Consider the following 19,326-nt stretch of genomic DNA (forward strand, 5'->3'; position numbering starts at 1 on the left):
AACCACACAATCATATGAATACTCCCTACTTTCTAAGGCAAGGTAAAAATTCATACAACAACATAAAGTTGAGGGTTCAAGAAAACAAAGAATCAATCATCCATGCAAAAATGAGAACTAAACACTCAAAGATAAGCATTTAGCAAAAACAACATGGACATTGACAAAAAGGCTCAAAAGGGTTAACAAATGATCACACACTCACAAGGTGAATTGACTATTTGGTTTTGGTAGTTGTGCTCAAAATGAAACAAAATGCCTTGATCCTTTTTATGCTTTCATAAAATCAACATAAACAAAAGATTAAGCATAATAAAATCCAGTTAAAACAAAGATCGTGGCCTCCAACATATATGAACAATGGAAAGCTTCCTCACATTTATGGTTTGGGAACTAAAGTGATTCAATAAATAAGCAAGTAATGCAAAAGAATGAATGGTATGGTAATTGTACAAATGAAAAGTTTCCTAAACATGCTATGCTATAGAAAACGATAAATGAATACCTTGAATGATACAACTTCATAAATAATATCCTACCATACATCCGCAAGTTGAAACACTCAAGCTTCGGAAAATCACCTCAAAAATCTTCGAATTACCGAACAAAATTCGAGTACAAATAACCAATAAAAGAATTAGAAATATAAAACTAATATAAACAACTAATTAGCCTTGGTGAGAGTGGGAAAAAGGAGTGAACCAAGTGGAATGGGAACCCCACTGATACAGAGCAGAAAAACAAAATTTTACTGTCATCGCTTAGCGGAGCTAGGCTCGCTTAGCGGATGACAGAAAAACCAGAAAAATCAGAACAGAAACAGCTGTTCGAGCTCTCTCCACTTCACCTAAATACCTCATAAACATAAAAATAACCAAAACTTTACAACCGTTGGGGTGCCTCCCAACAAGCGCTTGTTTTACGTCGTTAGCTCGACGCCTTTATTGTTTCGGTGTTTGGAAAGTAGCCTCCTTTCGTCATGCCATGGTGACGTCTCACCGCACAAGCCTAAAGAAATTGTCCTAACCAAAGCACTCAACAAACGTTACGGGTACAAATATATACAATGATTAAACGAACATAAAAACGAAAGTATACAACTATATACACCAACAAACACATATATACAAGTATGGAACAAATACAATTATTATCATACAAAAAGAGAAAATTGGTGAATGTTGGATTCACAAGTTGAAAATTGAAGATTTTGAATAACGAACTGGTCCGATCTCAACGTGTTTCACCAACATTCACCAACAAAGTATACTTGTATGTAAACATATACAAGTAACTATATGGTGAACATGTACAAGTAAACATGTACAAGTAAATATATACACGTGAAACTATACAATATATACGATATATACAAAGCTCAAAACCATGAAAACTATTGCGATGCAATCACAACCATCCACGGCAACGGCGCCATTTTGTTGAATGCAGTATAGGGCAAGCAACAAAAAAGGTTTGGAAATATTGATCCGGGTATTATCGTCCTCAGAGATGGAGAGATGCCATTCAACAGTTTCTACGGTTTCGAACTTTGGATTGAATGAGCAAAAAGTAAACAAAGATATAGACAGGAAAAGAATAAACACATTCTTAGAAGAGAAATAACTTATCAGGAATGTAAATATATTCACTCTTCACAAACACACACTTACCAACCCGTTATACTCAACCTACGATACTCATCTATGTCATCACGTATCTCTCACATAAGCGTCCATCTCTGGAGCAAAAACGAGATCATCTCACAACTAAGGTTATCTCTAACGCGAAGTCGCGAGAACATCCGTATTCTCGCGTCGGCGATCTCTCGCACGCCGCTCAAACACGAAAGCATTAAGTAAAGATACCCACAGTGAATGCTAGCTCTAAATCTATCTCTAGAGTTCAGAACCAACAGATTATCATCCTAGATAAGGATTCAAGAAGTTTATCTCTAAAGCAACCCAAATCCCCAGCATAGAGCAAAAATCCAGAACAACATCAACACAGATTTGTAAAGCAAGTTAAACATAACATTATAATCGGTAAATATACATAAGATTCAAGTAAATATACAAACAAAACCCAACCAAAGATAAATACACAAAGAAGAAGAGAAATGAACCGAAAATCTCCCGGTTTGTCAGCTCCGTTCGATGCTCAATCCACCTCCGATCATCCAAATGCAGCCTCCGAAGTTGTTTTCTAACCTAATCTAACCTAGAAATGAAGGTTGATGGAGTTGGGAACAAATACCCCAACCCATAACCTAAAAATGTGATTTTTACCCCTATTTAACGAGCTGATATCTGTCATGGTCGCTCAGCGGAGGTACTCCCGCTTAGCGGCTGACAGCAAAAGTGAAATCTTGTTTTCGCCATAACTTGAGAACCGTAACTCCGAATTGCGCCCGGTTCGAAGCGTTGGAAAGCTTATTCAATGCTCTATCCAATAATGAATGAATGGAAACCAAAATGATGATTTTGGTCATCCTTATTTTGAGCCTATGGAAGTCCGCTTGATGGTGGCTAAGCGGGCTTTCACCAAAACTGCGAAATCGAAGCCGTGCCTTTGACACTTTATTCCTCAAGGCTCAAATAAGCATGAATACCTATAAAAACAAAGGAAAAACTATCAAATGGTATAAAAGTATATGAAAATATAACTATTCACAAAGTATACGTATTTATACACAAAACGGGGAATTATTCAAACGGTATTAACAAAAGTATCGATAAGTGCCACTATTTACATACACAAAATAAGTACATTTTGGCACTTATCAGGACCCCAGCCAGGGGCGCTGCCCCGCACCCGCCAGGGGCTCCGCCCCTTGGACCCCGACGGGGCGCTGCCCCGCACCCCGCCAGAGGCTACGCCCCTTGGAACCCCGTTTCTATTATTCATATTCAATTACACGTTTGGCTCGACGAGCGTGCACTCCGCACTACCCTATCTCGTTTCAATCTTAACGCATAATTGCATTGGCCTATAGTAAATCACATTACTATCAAAATACATTGATGATACTAATCACCAACATTTGCCAGGGTATCCATGCATTATTTTCTGCATGTATCCACATTTGGTAGATAATAAACAAAGAAAGTGGCATGTTACATGGAAGTAACCAGCAAAAATAAACAAAGAAACTGAATATTATCCGTTAGAAAGAGCAGGGGATCCTTGTTGTTCAATGAATGTTTAATAGCAAATATTTCAGTAAGTAAATCCATTTGTTTTATGTAGGCTATTTGATTTTGTTTGTTGATATGACAGAGTTCTCTTTGCTGTCATATGTCTCAATGCTATTAATGTAGATTTTTTCATTTGTAAGGTCATGTTTATTGATGTTTTTTTAATGAATTTTTGAAGCAACCAGTATAAGATACATTGTTTGTCTTACTATTATTTCACCATCTATTTAGTTTAACATGGCTCTAAAAGAAAATATATTGAATCATATCTCCCAACAGAAAAGAAAATATAATTGTTAATGAATTGTAATTATAATTATTAAATAAATAAGAGATGCTGAATATTATATTATAATTTAATTACATATATTTATTTTGTTTATAGTATTTTTCCAATGTTATAAAATTTATTATATATATCATTTTGCTGATATTATTTAAAAATATATAATTAAAATAATGATGGAATCAGTAAGAAAAGAAAGAAAACTAAAGTGTACAATTTTGTAAAAAATATACTTGCAAGACATTCAATAATCATTTGTACCAGTTTAGTATGATTTGCTATTTTGACATAAATATATAGTCTATAGCCTTCTATAAATGAGATGTTTGAAATATTTTATAGCCTAAATTGTATTATTATACAATAAAATTTATTATTTCAAATTCTATAATTGTATTTAAATAAATTATATATCAATTAAATTTATCATTTTAGTGGTTTGATAAATATTTATTTTTAAATATTTTTAGTTATTAGTGATTTTATAAAAATAATTGTATATCATTTCATCTATATTATGTTTTGTGAATCTTAAATTAACATTCCTCATTCGAATTTTCAATTTTTTTTTTTTTGCGTTTGTAGTATATTATTCATCTTAAGATTTGATTTACCCGTGCATTTGTAAACAAAAATGAGATTTTTGACAAAAATTATTATCATGAAGAGAATGTGAAATAATAATTTGTTTACCTATAATTACATATATTTAAAAATGATGATTTAGATGTTGAAAATTATATTTCACTAATGATGAAGTTATTTGTTAAAATATTTAATTATTATTTTTTCATGGGTACCAGATATTTTTCTATACATTCAATTATTTATTTTCACGGGTATCAGATATTTTTCTATACATTTAATTATTATTTTTTCACGGGTACCAGACATTTTTTTATACATTTTTTTTACGGATATCAAACATTTTTTTATTTAAAAAATGTACATCTGAAATAAATGCGCGTCCCATACGAGAACTCGTGCGAATGCACGAGTTTATTACTAGTATATTATTATAAATTAAAACAAACCCCCCCAAATTTGTTCTTTATTCATTTGACATGTGTACTCCATTTGTGCCACATCTTCTCATAATTCTACGTGTCATCTCCAAAAACTCATTTTTATTTTTCCAGAAGGCCAAATACAATAATTATACTCATTTTCCAAAATAAATTATAGTTTAGTCTTTTCTTTTTATAATAGTGACCTATTGTAAAAACGACAATAATAATATTTACTAAAAAAGACTCATTTTTCAACTAATATCACGATAAAATCAAATAATTTTTTTACAATTCCATTTATAAAAGTTAAAATAATTAATGAAAAAACAATGAGAAAAGGGATATGCACTGACAGTGTAAAGTTTTTTTACACTGTCAACCAATCACAACCATGTATCCAATTAAAACATAATTTTAATTTTAAAAAACTAATATGACATGGCAAGTGTAAGGATTTTGATTGGATGTATGTGTAAAATTTATTTACACTGTCAGTGCACTACCTTTAAACTCAAAAACAATTACGTTAATATATAAACTAGCATTTTCAATCTTATATTCATGTGATAACTAAGGTTTGACAAAATAGACATACTTCTATAAAGTTATTGAAAGATTTATTTGATAATAATTTTAAAAATAAATAAGTATATTTAACAATTTAAAATTAAATATCAAAATAAAAAGTAAGTACTAAAAGGTCATGAGAATCAAAACAAAACAAAAAAATCATTTTAGTTTGCAAAACTAAATTATAGATGTCACTTTCAATTTACATATATGTATTTTTCTTTCAAGTAAAATGTAAAATTTTATATGTAATTAATATATATCATTGTCATAATTATAATTTATAATATATTATTGTAATATAAATTTAGGATTATTTTTTGTCAAAATAAATTTTTAACATATTTAAAATTTAATAAAAAACAAATAAACAAATTTACAATGTAACCGCACATCGCGGATCTTAATTTAGTTATAAACTAAATTATACGTTATTTTTCTCTTTGGTCAATGTATACTTTTTGATAACTTATAACACAACTAGTTTTTTAAGAGTCAACTCATTCTACAAATTAATTATGGTCCAACAAATTTTTTGGATAATCATATTATTCTATTTACGAGCCTTAATATCAGACTACCATTGATATTATTTTGAAAAAATTGGGCCCTTTCTTTACGAATAACACTGACTTATAAATTGCTTTAACGCGGCCTATGAAAATCAAGAGGTAGCCGTCAATAAGAATGCAACTACTGATACGAATTTATTTTTTATTTTTATTTTTAAAAGTTGGGTAGTTAAAATTTGAGTTTGAAAAGTGGGATTAAATGAAATTTTTGTTAGAGAATTTAGACAATAGATTAAATATTCTAAAGTGGAAACAAAATAGTCAATCGGTTCATCATTTTACAACCGAATCCATCCGATTGAAAGCTGATATGAAATCATGATAATAAGAATCTAAAGTATTCCAATATTTGATCGAATTTGATTTGACATTGATTTTATACGAAGCTAAAAGCTAAATTGAAATCAATCATGTGGTTTAGAATGAAGTTAGCAAGATTAAAAAGAGGCATCTATTCCATTTCTATACTTATCCAGATAAACAGTAAAGAAAAACAAAGTAGATTTTGCATTATAGAAGAGAGCATATATTTCTAAAAGTGACTATCATTAGAGGATCCAATGTAGTGATGTACGGCAAAATTATTAGCCCATTATCTCATAGAAAAAAGTAATTGTATATGTGTATGTCATGGAGTTATGTTATTGTATATGTGTATGACATGTAATTGTATATGTGTATGTCATGGAGTAATGTTATTTAAGAACAATATGTATTGGTGTTGTGTACTATGTGCTAATTGTGATACATGGAATTGATGAATGATAAATTCTATGCATTGTTGTGATTATTACGTGATAAATGCATATTGTACAAGTGGTGGATAATTCAATATGTTGAATTATGGTGATGTGCGTAAATATCAGAATCGCATAGATAATTCTTATTTGCATATGTTTTTGGTAATTGTATGTATACATGAGGCTTAAGTTTATCAAATGTAGATGTTGTTTTTGGTGGTTGTTGAGGATGACATTGATTGTCGTGTATGCAATATGTCATTTGTGATTGATAAAGGCTATGTGATTGTTGTGGTGATAATATATTTCTGTGTTAAATGTATTATGTTGTGGTGTATATCAAATGGTTGTGATATGAGTATGCTTGGTGTGTTGTGGATGGATGATTATGAACCGATGGTGGATGTTGATGATGAGCATGTTGTGGTTGATGCATGTATTTCATAATCATTGTGTGGCTGATCCTTAACGATGGTGGATCAGTGGTAACTAATTCCCATTATGTGGAATTAGTGAGTGGGTGTCGCCGTATCCTTGACGATGGTGGATCGGTGAGATGGGTTCGTCCCATGATTGGTACCACATGCATTAGTTGCATTGCATTAGGTTGTGTGCATAATCATAACATGAATGGAAGTTGTCCAATGTTATAATTCGTATGTGTTTGATATGAATGGTTGTGTGTTTGATTAACTGTTGTGTATCTGAAATACATGTGATGATCGGGTGAATAATAATTGTATGCATAAAGTCATTGCATTTATATTTGTGTTGTTATAACATGATTGGAAGATTTTCAGTGTTATGTCGTGGTGATGTAATCGGTTGTATTTTTCGTAACTACTGATGGATAATCTAAAAATCTAAATATGTTGCAGTTGGGTGAATAATCTGCTTATGATATATTGTCGTTATGAACTTATAATATAGTTTAATTGTGATATGTCTCACCCTTACTGTTGACATTTTTCAGATTAAGGAGTAGCGGTATGTGCTTGGTGAGGATAACTCGTAGAGTTACTTCGTTTAGTCGGTTGTGTCGGTGTCATGCTCTGATCTTGTAACACTGGGGGACGTTTATTTTAGTATTGTCTGACGGATTATTTCTTATGTTAGAATGATGTTTTGTTGGTTTTAAATCAGTAAATTCTTGATGTTGAATACCGATGTTTTATGTTATTCAGTTTTGAAGTATTTTCCGTTGTGTTAACATGATTAATGAATAATGTGTTTTGAAGGTCCTCATAAGGCATGACATTGCTTAATGTTTTAAATATTTTAAAGTTGTAATACCCTTTTCATGTTTTACTCTAAATTTTATTTTATATTCCGCGGGATTTTAGAAGGGTGTTACACTCACAAGAGGTTGGGTCCACCTGAGTATTTCTTGGGAATTAAGATCAAACGTTTGGCCTTAGGGAATCTTCTACTCACTCAATTAAAATGTATTCGTGATGTCCTTGCTAAAACCAATATGAGAAATGAAAATGGTGTCACTAGTCCCATGCTTAGCACGTGCAAATGAATCCTCTCCTCTTCATGATCCCTTCATGTTTCAATCCATGGTTGGTGCACTTGAGTATGTCACTCTTACTCGCTCTGATATTTCCTTTAGTGTCAACAAATCATGCGAATACATGGCTTCACCACTTGACTCGAATTAGGAGCCTTTGGGGTTGTTTAATTAACACTAGTTACACCATGAGTTTGAGTTGTTCATACATTGAGAGTTGGTGAGGTTGGGAAATACTTGGGTAGAAAATAGGGTTGTTCTTAGGTGCCTTCAGGATTATTCTTGGAAATCTGAAGGTGAAAGCTATTTTCTTGTAATATGTAATCTCTTGTAACAACTTTCTGAGTATAGAGAATTGAAGAGCTTCTCTCTCCCCCATAGTAGATCGTTTGATCGAACTGCGTAGATAAACCTTCACATTTTCTCGCCTTATTCTGTTATATTATTTGTGTATTTATTATTTGTTGTAGGCCATTTATTTTGGTTGCTACTGCTTTCTGCCTCACAAATTGATATTGAACCTTGTTGTTAATCACAACAATTTCAATTCCTTTTACTATTAACATTAAAGATGATCCATCAATCATTATATTTGAGTAAATTTCTTATACAAGATTTGGAATCATTCGATCAAGTACCTTAGTGAAGAAGTTCTCACCCACTCAACAACTTGATCAATGGCATCAGTATTAGGGCAAAAATTGGATTTTCATTCCCTCATAGTGAGATAGTGGTCATAAATGATCCACAGACCTTCTAGAAGAGCGATTTTATGATCTTCTTCATTCGAAAATATGACAAGATAGTATTATTGACCAAAATCAGCAATGGTCAAGATTCCTCTTTTCGCCCATAGTTGATTCAGAAATGTTTCCATAGCCTTGAATTTGATTATCCTTGAATTGTAACCATGTTTTTATAGGAGACAACTGATATTAGGGATGAGCAACATGACTGTTTTCTTAGAATTCTATTTTTCAAATTGAAATATAGATTATTTTTCTCCTCGATATATGAATTTCTTTGTGGTCTTATCATTTTATTGCACTTTAGTGTTTGTAGAAGCAAACCCATAGTGGAATCAGGCATGGAAAGTCTGGCATGGAGTTCTGGGTATTCTTTTAAGTTTTAAGTTTTGTATTCAAAACCTAAATTGTGTTCATATATGTACACTTACTTTATAATAAACAACTAATGGGATTGAAAACTACATACAAACTTTGTACAATGTCATTAAATAAATACTCCATTTCCTTTAATAATAAAGTTAATTACATTTGTATTTTAATGTTGAAAGAGAGATAAAAAAAAGATATTTTATAAAAAAATAAAAATTGAAGTTTAATTCACAAATTTATTTTAGGAGTGATGAAGTAATTAGCACATAATTTATCATAAACGTTGTAATAAGAATGACAAAAATTCAATTATTATTTTGTGACATGTAACTAGAGTGAGGGATTAAAAATAGAGAGAATATTATGTAGGGGTGCTCGCGGTGCGGTTTGGGCGGTTTTGACGAAAAAAATCATCCGAACCGCAAGAAAAAAAATAGTGCGGTTTGGTTTGGTTCGGTTGGCTTTTAAAAAAAATCCGAACCAAACCAAACCAAACTAATGCGGTTTGGTTCGGTTCGGTTGGTTCGGTTTTTTACAAATATTTTATTGAGCCATACATACACATATAGATGATAACATAATTTTGTATTTATACATTCATACACTATCAAATAACAACAAAACTCGTCATATTTTGACAACAATTTTCCATTTAATATGTAAAAATTGAATTAGACAAAAGTGGAATATTAAACATAAAATAATAGCATAAAAAATATAAAAATTATTATAACGAAACAAAAAAATAGAAAAGACGAAAGATTAGTGAAAATGAAAAAGAAAAAAGTGTTAAGGGATAAGAGAAGAAGATATGCGATAAAAACGAAACTGAAATACAGAACATTTACATAAAAATGAAAAGGTGAAAAAGAAAGAATATAAGGGAGTATAGATTATAGAAGAAGAGGGAAGATGTATGTGGCAAAGAAGGTGCGATAATGTTATTAGAGATTTTAGAAGATCGGGACTGAAACTATATGTGTAAGGATGAGAAAATTGTTCGTAATCATAATGCTAATGTATAATAAGTTTAAGTTTTGGTTGGATGTATGTGAGTTAGTAAAATTTAGGTTGTAACATAGTGCGGTCTGATTCGGTTTGGTTCGGTTTACAAAATACAATCCGCAAACCGAACCGAACCGTGCGGTTTTGTAAAAACTGACCCAAACTAATCCGAACCAAATGCGGTTTTTTGCGGTTTCGGTTTGGTTTGGTTTGGTTTGCGGTTTTCTATTGGGTTGGTTTGGTTTTGATCACCCCTAATATTATGTGATACATATAAAGTGTAAAGGTAATAAATAGTGAATATTATTAGTCTTATTTTGTGACATGTAACTAGAGTACACATATAAAGTGTGAAGGTGAATAAATAATGAATATTGTAAATCTTCAAATAACCTCACTCCCACAGTCCCACTCTCAGTGACTTAATCACAAAACGAGCATAATTTCCTCTCTGTAGCAATCACGAGTAGAAACGTGGAATTGAAAACAATACTAGTAACTTTTTTATAAAATTTTTTTTACTAAAATAACAGAAAAAAAAGTAACAAGAGTTCACGTGTACATTTGAAAATGTTATCAAAATGAAATCCCGATTAACAATCAGAAGTTAAAACTATTTCTTTTCCTTTTACTATCTAACTTTCTCTCTTGAGTAAAAAATTTGTACGTAGGGTCAGTTTGATAAAAATAGCGATTGACTGATAAGTTAGCTGATAGCTTATAGCTTATGACTGATGGCTGATGACTGATGACTTATAGCTTATAACAGATGATTGAGACTGATAGCTTATAAGCTCATTGAAGTGTTTGGTAAAATTAGCGGTTTAATTAACTTATAAATGTAAAATGACAAAAAAGATATTTAATATATAATTATTTTATTTTAAATTAAAATAAATTATAAGGGTTAAAAATGGATATTAATTGAAATAATAAGGGTAAAAAAAGGAAGAAAAAGTAATAAGCTATAAGACATAAGCTAAAACGCTATTTAAAATAGCGTCTGGAAAATAAGCTATAAGCTAGTAAAATAAGCTATAAGCTCGTGATGAAAAGACCGTTACCAAACGAGTCTAAATTATCATATGAGCTTATAAGACATAAGTCATAAGCTATAAACTCGAAAATATGTCTTACCAAACCGAGCCGTAGAAGGTGTAATTGGGAGGTGGCTGTCTTTGGTGTTGATTTTACCTTCTGTTGCAGAATTTCTGTTGTAACGTTTTCTCCTAGCATGCCTAGTGCTAGTGACTTTTTTTTTTTCAATTTAATTTATTTTGCTTCTTCAAAAAAAACTACTGTAACCTCACTTTATTTTGTTTTAAAAAACAAAATCAATTTTCATAACATCACCTTTCCAATTTTCTTTATCCTCCTTCACGTGTTCTCTCTTCTCAATATCATCTCTCTCTTCCTCTTCTTTCTTCTCTTGTCCCTCTCTTCCTCTTCTTCTTTCTTATCTCTTCTTTCTACTTTAAATTTGGACTGAGTGAATAAAGGGCATGTGATTGATTTGTTGAGAAAGTATAGTATTGTTAGAGAAACTCATATGTGGTAAGAGATTTTTTCTTTTTGATTTTGAAATTTCTTCGATTTATATATCGGTTTGTTGGTTGAGTTATTAGAGATTATTGTGTCTGTAGTTTTGAATCATAGCATGATAGAAGTTATGGGTTTACCAATATTTTAAAAAATAATGAATAGTTTAGTTAATAAAAGCAATGCAAAAAATTTATTATTTTCAAACAAAAAATCATCAAAAATACCGTATTAATAGTACCGGAGAAATATTTCTTCTTTAAATTAAAATGGATTGATTTAGATAATAAAATAATCACACTAAGTCAAAGTGTGTATAGCCTCTTTGTTAAAGATCTTCTGCTCCCAAACATTAAGCAATGGGATGTTACTAAGGTAAAACAAGTTTTTGATAAGGAAGAGGCTGAAGCCATTCTTAGAGTTCCCTTAGTGGAGGATGTGGTGGATGATAGGTTGATTTGGCACGAGGAGAAGAGTGAGGAGTATAGTGTAAAATCAGGTTATAAACTTTGGAAAGGGTTACATAGTAGTACTCGGCACCATGGTATAGAGGGTAGGTGGAAGAATATTTGGAGTATTTCGCGCCATCAAGAGCTAAACATTTATTATGGAGAATTTGTAAGGGCTGCCTCCCGACGTGTTCAAAGCTTCAATAACATCATGTTCAATGCCCGTCTTTATGTCCTTGGTGTGAGGTAGAAGATGAAGATGAGTGGCATGTGTTTTTCGGATGTTTTTCCACTTCTCAAAGTTGGCGGACAGCAGGTTTGTCTTCTATAATAGATCATCGGTTACATACTTTTCACGATGCTAAGTCCCTTATTTTTTATGTGTGTAGCCGTGAGGACCGTAGGGATGCGGGTAGATTTGCTGTTTTGCTGGAGGTTCTTTGGAGAAGTAGGAACAATGTGGTTGGACAAGATACTCGGGATGATGCTATGAGGATTGGATTACAAGCCTACCATAATTGGTATGATTGGTTCTTAGCTAGAGACGAGAACATTTCAGGTGTTGTTAATAATATCTCAATTGTGCGGAGTCCGCCTATGAATAATCAATTGAAATGTAATGTTGACGCAAGTTTCAATAATGTGCATGGCACTACAAATAAAGGGTGGTGCTTTAGGGACCACTTGGGGAGATTTGTTTCAGCTGGTGTGTCGTGGGATGTGGGTTTTCTCTCCGTTATTGAAGTGGAAGCCATCGCCTTGAAGGAAGCTATCCAGGATGTCATTTCTCTTCATTTATCTCATGTTATTTTTGAAAGTGATTGTCAACTTGTTATTAAGTCTATTCATGATACACATGTAGGTAGCTCCGAATTTAGTTTTATTATTAAATCTATTCGGCACTTGTTAGCTTTGTTTCCGAACTTTGAGGTAAAGTTTATTAAGCGCCAAGCGAATTCGGTTGCCCATTTGTTAGCTAAGGCGGCCAATTCTTGGGCTAGACGTAGTTCCCTTAATATTGTACCTCCTTGTATTGAACCTTATTTGTTGAATGATATCCGTAAAGTTTGCTTTTGTCAAAAAAAAAAATCACACTAGATTGTCCTTCCTAAGCTCACTTTTTGCTCCCCTCCAAATTGGAGGGATTTGGAGGGGAGAGAAGGTTTAGTAATTATAATTTTATTATTTTCCCTATTATAACCTCAATCATTTTTTTAATTCCAAGATTGTCCTTTTTAAATTAAAGACTAGATTTTCTCTCGGTATTATTTCACGTTTATTTTTTTCTATTGTACGGTTGTTATTTGTGCATTGTTCCTCTCAGATGAGTTTTTTTCATTTTTATTTTGTTGAAGTTCTCTTTTTTATATTATTATTATTTTTTATAATAATAACATACTTATACTTATATCGGTTCTTATATATGATAGTAATAAGGCTTTTTTTTATTATACTATTAATAATAATAACAATATACAATATATGCAAATATAATATATTTATGTTATAAATAAAAATTTTAACTCTAATATTATTTGGTTAATTTTTTTTAATATTCTAACCTTATTTTATTTATTTTTAATTATAGAAATTGTTTTATTGGGTTAGATGAATCATAAGATCAGATAATAGTTTGATTTGTGTTAAAGTTATATAGTTCAACTAATATGTGTTGTTGCTTACGGTTATATTATGGTCTATGAATTAACAAGTTTTTATTTGGTGAAATTTACTCAATACTATTGTTATTTAGAATTATTTTTACTAAGCACAAATAATAATATTTATAAGGATAAAAAGGTAAATTGATTTTAAAATCCCTCCCCTCCCCTTGTGAACCAAACATACTTGTTGTTAAAAATCCCTCCCCTCCCCTCCCCTCCCCTTCCCTTCTTTGAACCAAACATATGTTTAGTTAAATTCCCTCCCCTCCCTTCCCCTCCATTCCCCTCCCCTCGATTAAATTCCCTCCCCTCCCCTCCCCTCCGTTGAACCAAACGGACCCTAAAGCATAAAATTTATGGATCATAATGAATTAATCAATAATTTAAGTATGTGGTAAAGAGTAAATAATAATGGACCAATAGAATAAAGAGTGCGATAAATCAATAAATAATTTTAAAAATCTAAAAATTTAATTTTTTAATAAGAAAAGTTTATTAGAAATGGATTCAAATTTTTGCTTAAAACTGTAAATATATTTTTTAATATCTCTTATTTACTTTTTTAAAAAATAAAAAAAATATTTTCAAATATATCCCATCATTTTCTATCTTAAAAAATTATTTTGTGATGAAAAAGAGTCCTATTATTTTTCTTAAAAAGCTTAAAATCTATTTAATCTATTTTTTTTTTTGTAAAATTTTAATAGATTTAGACAAACATAAAATAAAAGTATCATTTGTCATTTAATTTTATAAAGTATTTTTTAATTTATTATATTAAATAGTTTCTTAAAAATAAATACAATTAAACGTAACATTGAAAAAATATGTTATTTTTTAATTATTTATATTATTAATAAATAAATGAGATAAATATTTATAAGTAAAAAGATACTATACAAAAAATATAAGTAATTTAGGGGTGTAATCAGATCGGTTTGGATCAGTTTTTTGTCGAAAAAGGTCCAAACCCATGGTATCTCCATCAGTTTGGTTTGGTTTGGTTTTTAACATTTTTTAAAAATAGAACCAAACCAGACTAACCGGCTTGGTTTGGTTCAGTTGACCGACTTACAATGTTTTTTCGAAACATTATATGTAATTTATGTATTTTATGCTATTATTTTTTTAAAATAATACATTTTATGTAATTTATTTGATGCTCTATTTTTTCAAACAAATTACAAGTTGCTCTTAATCCACACAAAATATGGATATGATTTCCATTGCATCATAAAATACTATCAAATATAAAAGTTGACACTGGACATTAGAAATTTGGGAGTGGATTTGAAAACTTAACAAATAGAACACAACAAAATCCACATCAAAATATTTTGTAACAAGACTAGAAGAATTGTTTTGAAAAATAAATAAAAAAAAAGATAAAATCAAAATATGAAAATTAATGAAGAAAACATGAACACGAAGAAGGCAACCATAACATACCATAGCGACAATATAGAGAGCAACAATTATGGTGGGCAGCAAGAGTGTATTTTAGTGAAAGCAAGTTTTATTGAGCTTGGTTCTAGATGCGTGTTTTGCTGAAAGGAATGAAGTATAAACAAAGATGGAGAATAGTTAGACTGATACAAAATTTAGGCTTATTAATGGGTGGAATAAAATATTTAGAGCGTAATTATATCCATTTGTTTGATTCATCAGTTTGTTGGTTCCTAAAAACTAAAACCGAGAACCGAATCAAACCACATTGGTTTTTATTGGTTTGGTTCAGTTGGTTCAGTTTTTAAACTGAACCAGAAACAATCGATTTTATTTTAATTTGATTTGGTTTGGATTGTCGATTTAATTGATATTTTTGAATTCATTTACACCCCTAAAGTAATCTATGGATTAAATGGCATTAATATTATAATATTAATATAAACAATTCATAATTATAATATTAATATTATACACCGTAGTTTATAAGCTTTTCTTTTATCTATGGCACAAGTTCCAATGCTTATAAAAAATAAATAAATAAACCAAACATAAAGAATACCGTATGAATATACGGTGTGGAGGTAACATTCAATGTAACTATAGCATTTCTCTTATTTTATTAGAACTCAAAATAATATTTAAATACTTTATAATTTAAATAAATTACATGAACTTCAACACATAATAATTGAATGAACACATCAGTAACATATTAGAATAAGTATAAACCCACGGGTATTCGAACTAAAATCGATGTGAACTTATCACATTTTTTTCACAATAAAATAAAAATAAATAAATTTTAAATAATTTTAGTAAAATAATTTTGTTTTTATTTTAAAAATATGCCTTTCTTTTTAAAACAATTTTGTCTCATTTATTTTCTCATTTAAAAATTATAAACTATTTTGGTTACACAATGTCTTGTTTTCTATTCTATTTAAAAATTATAAACTATTTTCTTACACAATGTATTGTTTGTATGACTCGAATCATAAAAATGATTGATTTGAATCACATGATTCAAATCACGACTTTAGTAATTCAACTCATTTCCAGATTTTATCACCTTAATTAAAAACATCCTTTCATTTATTCAAATTATCATAACCGTATGATTTGACTCAAATGAGTTGTTCAATTTCTCAACCATTTTGTGCCTAACTTCTATCACATATATAAATTTTTTTTGTCATTTCTCCAAATGTAAAGTGTTTATATATTAATACATATACATTAAACCCCTCTCTAAGATTTTTACAATTTTAGTGAGATCAAATGCATACTTTCACAATTCTTGAGAAAATTCATGGGAGTTCTTCCAATCGCTAACATGTCCTCCCTTGTTTTAACCTTGTCAAAAACTTTTTAGAATATTATTTGTGTGAGATATATTGTGTTATGTGAGATTATTTATATAACCATCATCTTAAACCTCGAACCAAGAAAACTCAATTGTTGGGGTACTCAACTCTAAAGATTGAGAGTTAGTGGTAAATAAAATGTATATTAGGGAATTTAATGTTTTTTGTTAAGTTTTGTTGTGTGTATACAGATAAAAAAATCTCTTCGAGACTATGGTATCTAGAGACTAACTTCCATCAAATAGTAAACACAAATCTTATCAACTGTATGTTGATGGTATCTTGAGAGATCGAGTGAAGATCAAAAGCTCAAGAAGACAATGACAGAGAGTCATTGTGAAAATCCTCTTAGAAAACCGAGTGAAGGTCAGGACTCTAATGAGGTAAATGAATGTTATATCTGTTGCGATCACTGAACGGTTCATTTCTTTATAGTTAGTAACTTCCGGGTAGCTTGTGCAGGGTTAGTCACTTGCGGGTAGCTTGTGCAGGGTTAGCCACTTGCATGTAGCTTGTGCGTTGTATTGTGAGTCATCAGCGGTTTCCTGCGCAATGTTAGTCATCGGCGGTTGCCCATGCAATTGTAATCATTTTGGTCATAATGGAGTAAGACCTTGAGTTCAAGGAGAAATCACCTCAAAAGGGTGGTTTGGACTAGCTTGAGAATTTCTCAAGTGAACCAGGATATATCAAGTGTTGCTTGCTTCTGTTTATATATTTCAGATCATCACTTAGTCAGAAGCTACAACAAAACTTATTTATAAAAGGCTTAAGTGTTAGTGTGTAGACTCAAGAAGACTTTGATAGGTATTCGCTGTAGAGAAATCTCCTTCAAGGAGTCAGTGATCGTTAAACCTCTTAGGGGACCGGGTAGGTCAGAATCCTTAAGGAGTCAGTGATTGTTAAATCTCTTAGGGGATTGGAGAGGTCGGAATTCTTAAGAGATCACTAACAAGTTGATCATTGCTTTATTTGTTAGTCACCGGCGGGTAGCCCGTGAATTTGTAATCAGTTTGGTTATAGTGGATTAAGTCCTTTTTGTAAGGCAAAATCACCTTGGCATGTGGATAAGAGTAGCCTTTTCTAAGGTGAACTTGTATAAACCAATTGTGTCATTATTTCTCTCTTAGCATTGCTTTTATTCTTAATTGTTTGTGTGTTGAAGAAATTTTTCTAAAAAACCCAATTCAAACCCCTCTTTCTTGTGTTTTTCTCTACCTTCATATGTTAGGACTGGTGACATTGGATTTAGTAAAAAACTATTCCTCCCTCAAAATAGTTTTTGGTTTGGAGGCTTTTACTCAACAAGCTTTCAATTGATGACCAATTAAAGAGAAGAAAATTTTCACTCCCTTCCAAACGTAGCCTCTATAATCTTGTTGAAGAATATTCCCCCCCACCTTTTCTTTTAGTGTACTTATGTTAAAAAACTGTGGATTTGGTTAGTCAAAGCCTTGAAGATTAACACTCGGATTCATTGTTGGGAGGATATTTGGATTCTTTGCAATATAGCCTGGTCTGGTCAATGTTAGTTAGTTTTAAATGTTGCTTTTATCCATCTATTCAATGTTGTCTGGATTGCTCGAAAAAGTGTCAAATTCAAAGAGAAATTCATCACTTCTTCTGCTATCTCTTATATAATATATGCATGTTCTTTTGCTGAAAATAATTATAAGGCCTCTTCCTTTGTGAACATTCATGATATTGAGGTGCTTAAATATCTCAAGGTCGAGATTTGGCCTCCTAACGCCCCTAAAATTTTGGAAGTAATTTGGAAGCCGCCTCAGGCTAACTGGATTAAAATAAATTATGATGATGTTTCTTTAGGTAACCTGGGTCCCTTTTCTTATGGTGGTATTGCAATAGATTATGATGGATGTTTTGTTGAAGCTTTTGCTTATTTGTTGGGTATCTCGAATTGTCTGATTGTCAAACTCTCTAGTCCCATGTCAACAATTGAGTTTGCGAATGAGAATAGTTGGCAAAAATTATGGTTAGAATAGGATTTTATAGCCGTGGTTCAAGATTTTAAGCCTCCCTTCAATGTGTCTTGGAAAATTCGCACCAGATGAATTAATTGTGTAAATATCATTGCTAATATATCTTTTGTTTCTTATCACATCTACAAAGAAGAAAATAATTGTATTGATTCTCTTACTAACATAAGTCTTAGTGTTACAAACTCAATTCACTTTAGCTCGACACCTATTTCTTTAGAGCAGATTTTGTAAAGAATAGATTTGGTTTTTCTTTTGTTTGTAACCGTTTCCTTTTGTTATATATATTACCTTATTCGGAAAAAAAAATAGTCCCTTTGAAATATTAAATTGTTAAATGAAAGAATAGTTTAAGAATTTTTGAGTTAATTTTAATAATTAATTATAAATTTAATCAAATATTTAAGGACTAATTGATTAGAGGATGATAGTTTAAGAACTAAATTGACTATTTATTCTTATATAAATATGTTACTATGTATTATAGTGGTGTAAATGAACTAATCAATTTAATCCAAATATAACATAATCAAGTAAGGTTGGATTCAGATTTTTTTTCTAGAGTAAACAATTAAAATATGACGTATTTCTATGATATTTTAATCTTTAGACTATTTTTTTTTCTCAAATTTGTTCATTACCAAAACTCAAACACCCTTAGTAGATTTTTCTTTTAAAAATATTTTCAATGACGGATTTGAATGGTTTCATAAAAAGAATGAACTAAATAAAATTATATAAGGGACTTAGATAATAAATGATATTTTCATAACAATGTATTCATTCACTATTAATAAATATTTTGTTTTAACAATAAAAATTGTGTATGAACTTTATAAAAGTGATATAGAATTGT

The sequence above is a fragment of the Vicia villosa genome, linkage group LG2, assembly GCF_029867415.1.
Source record: "Vicia villosa cultivar HV-30 ecotype Madison, WI linkage group LG2, Vvil1.0, whole genome shotgun sequence".
Lineage (NCBI taxonomy): Eukaryota > Viridiplantae > Streptophyta > Magnoliopsida > Fabales > Fabaceae > Vicia > Vicia villosa.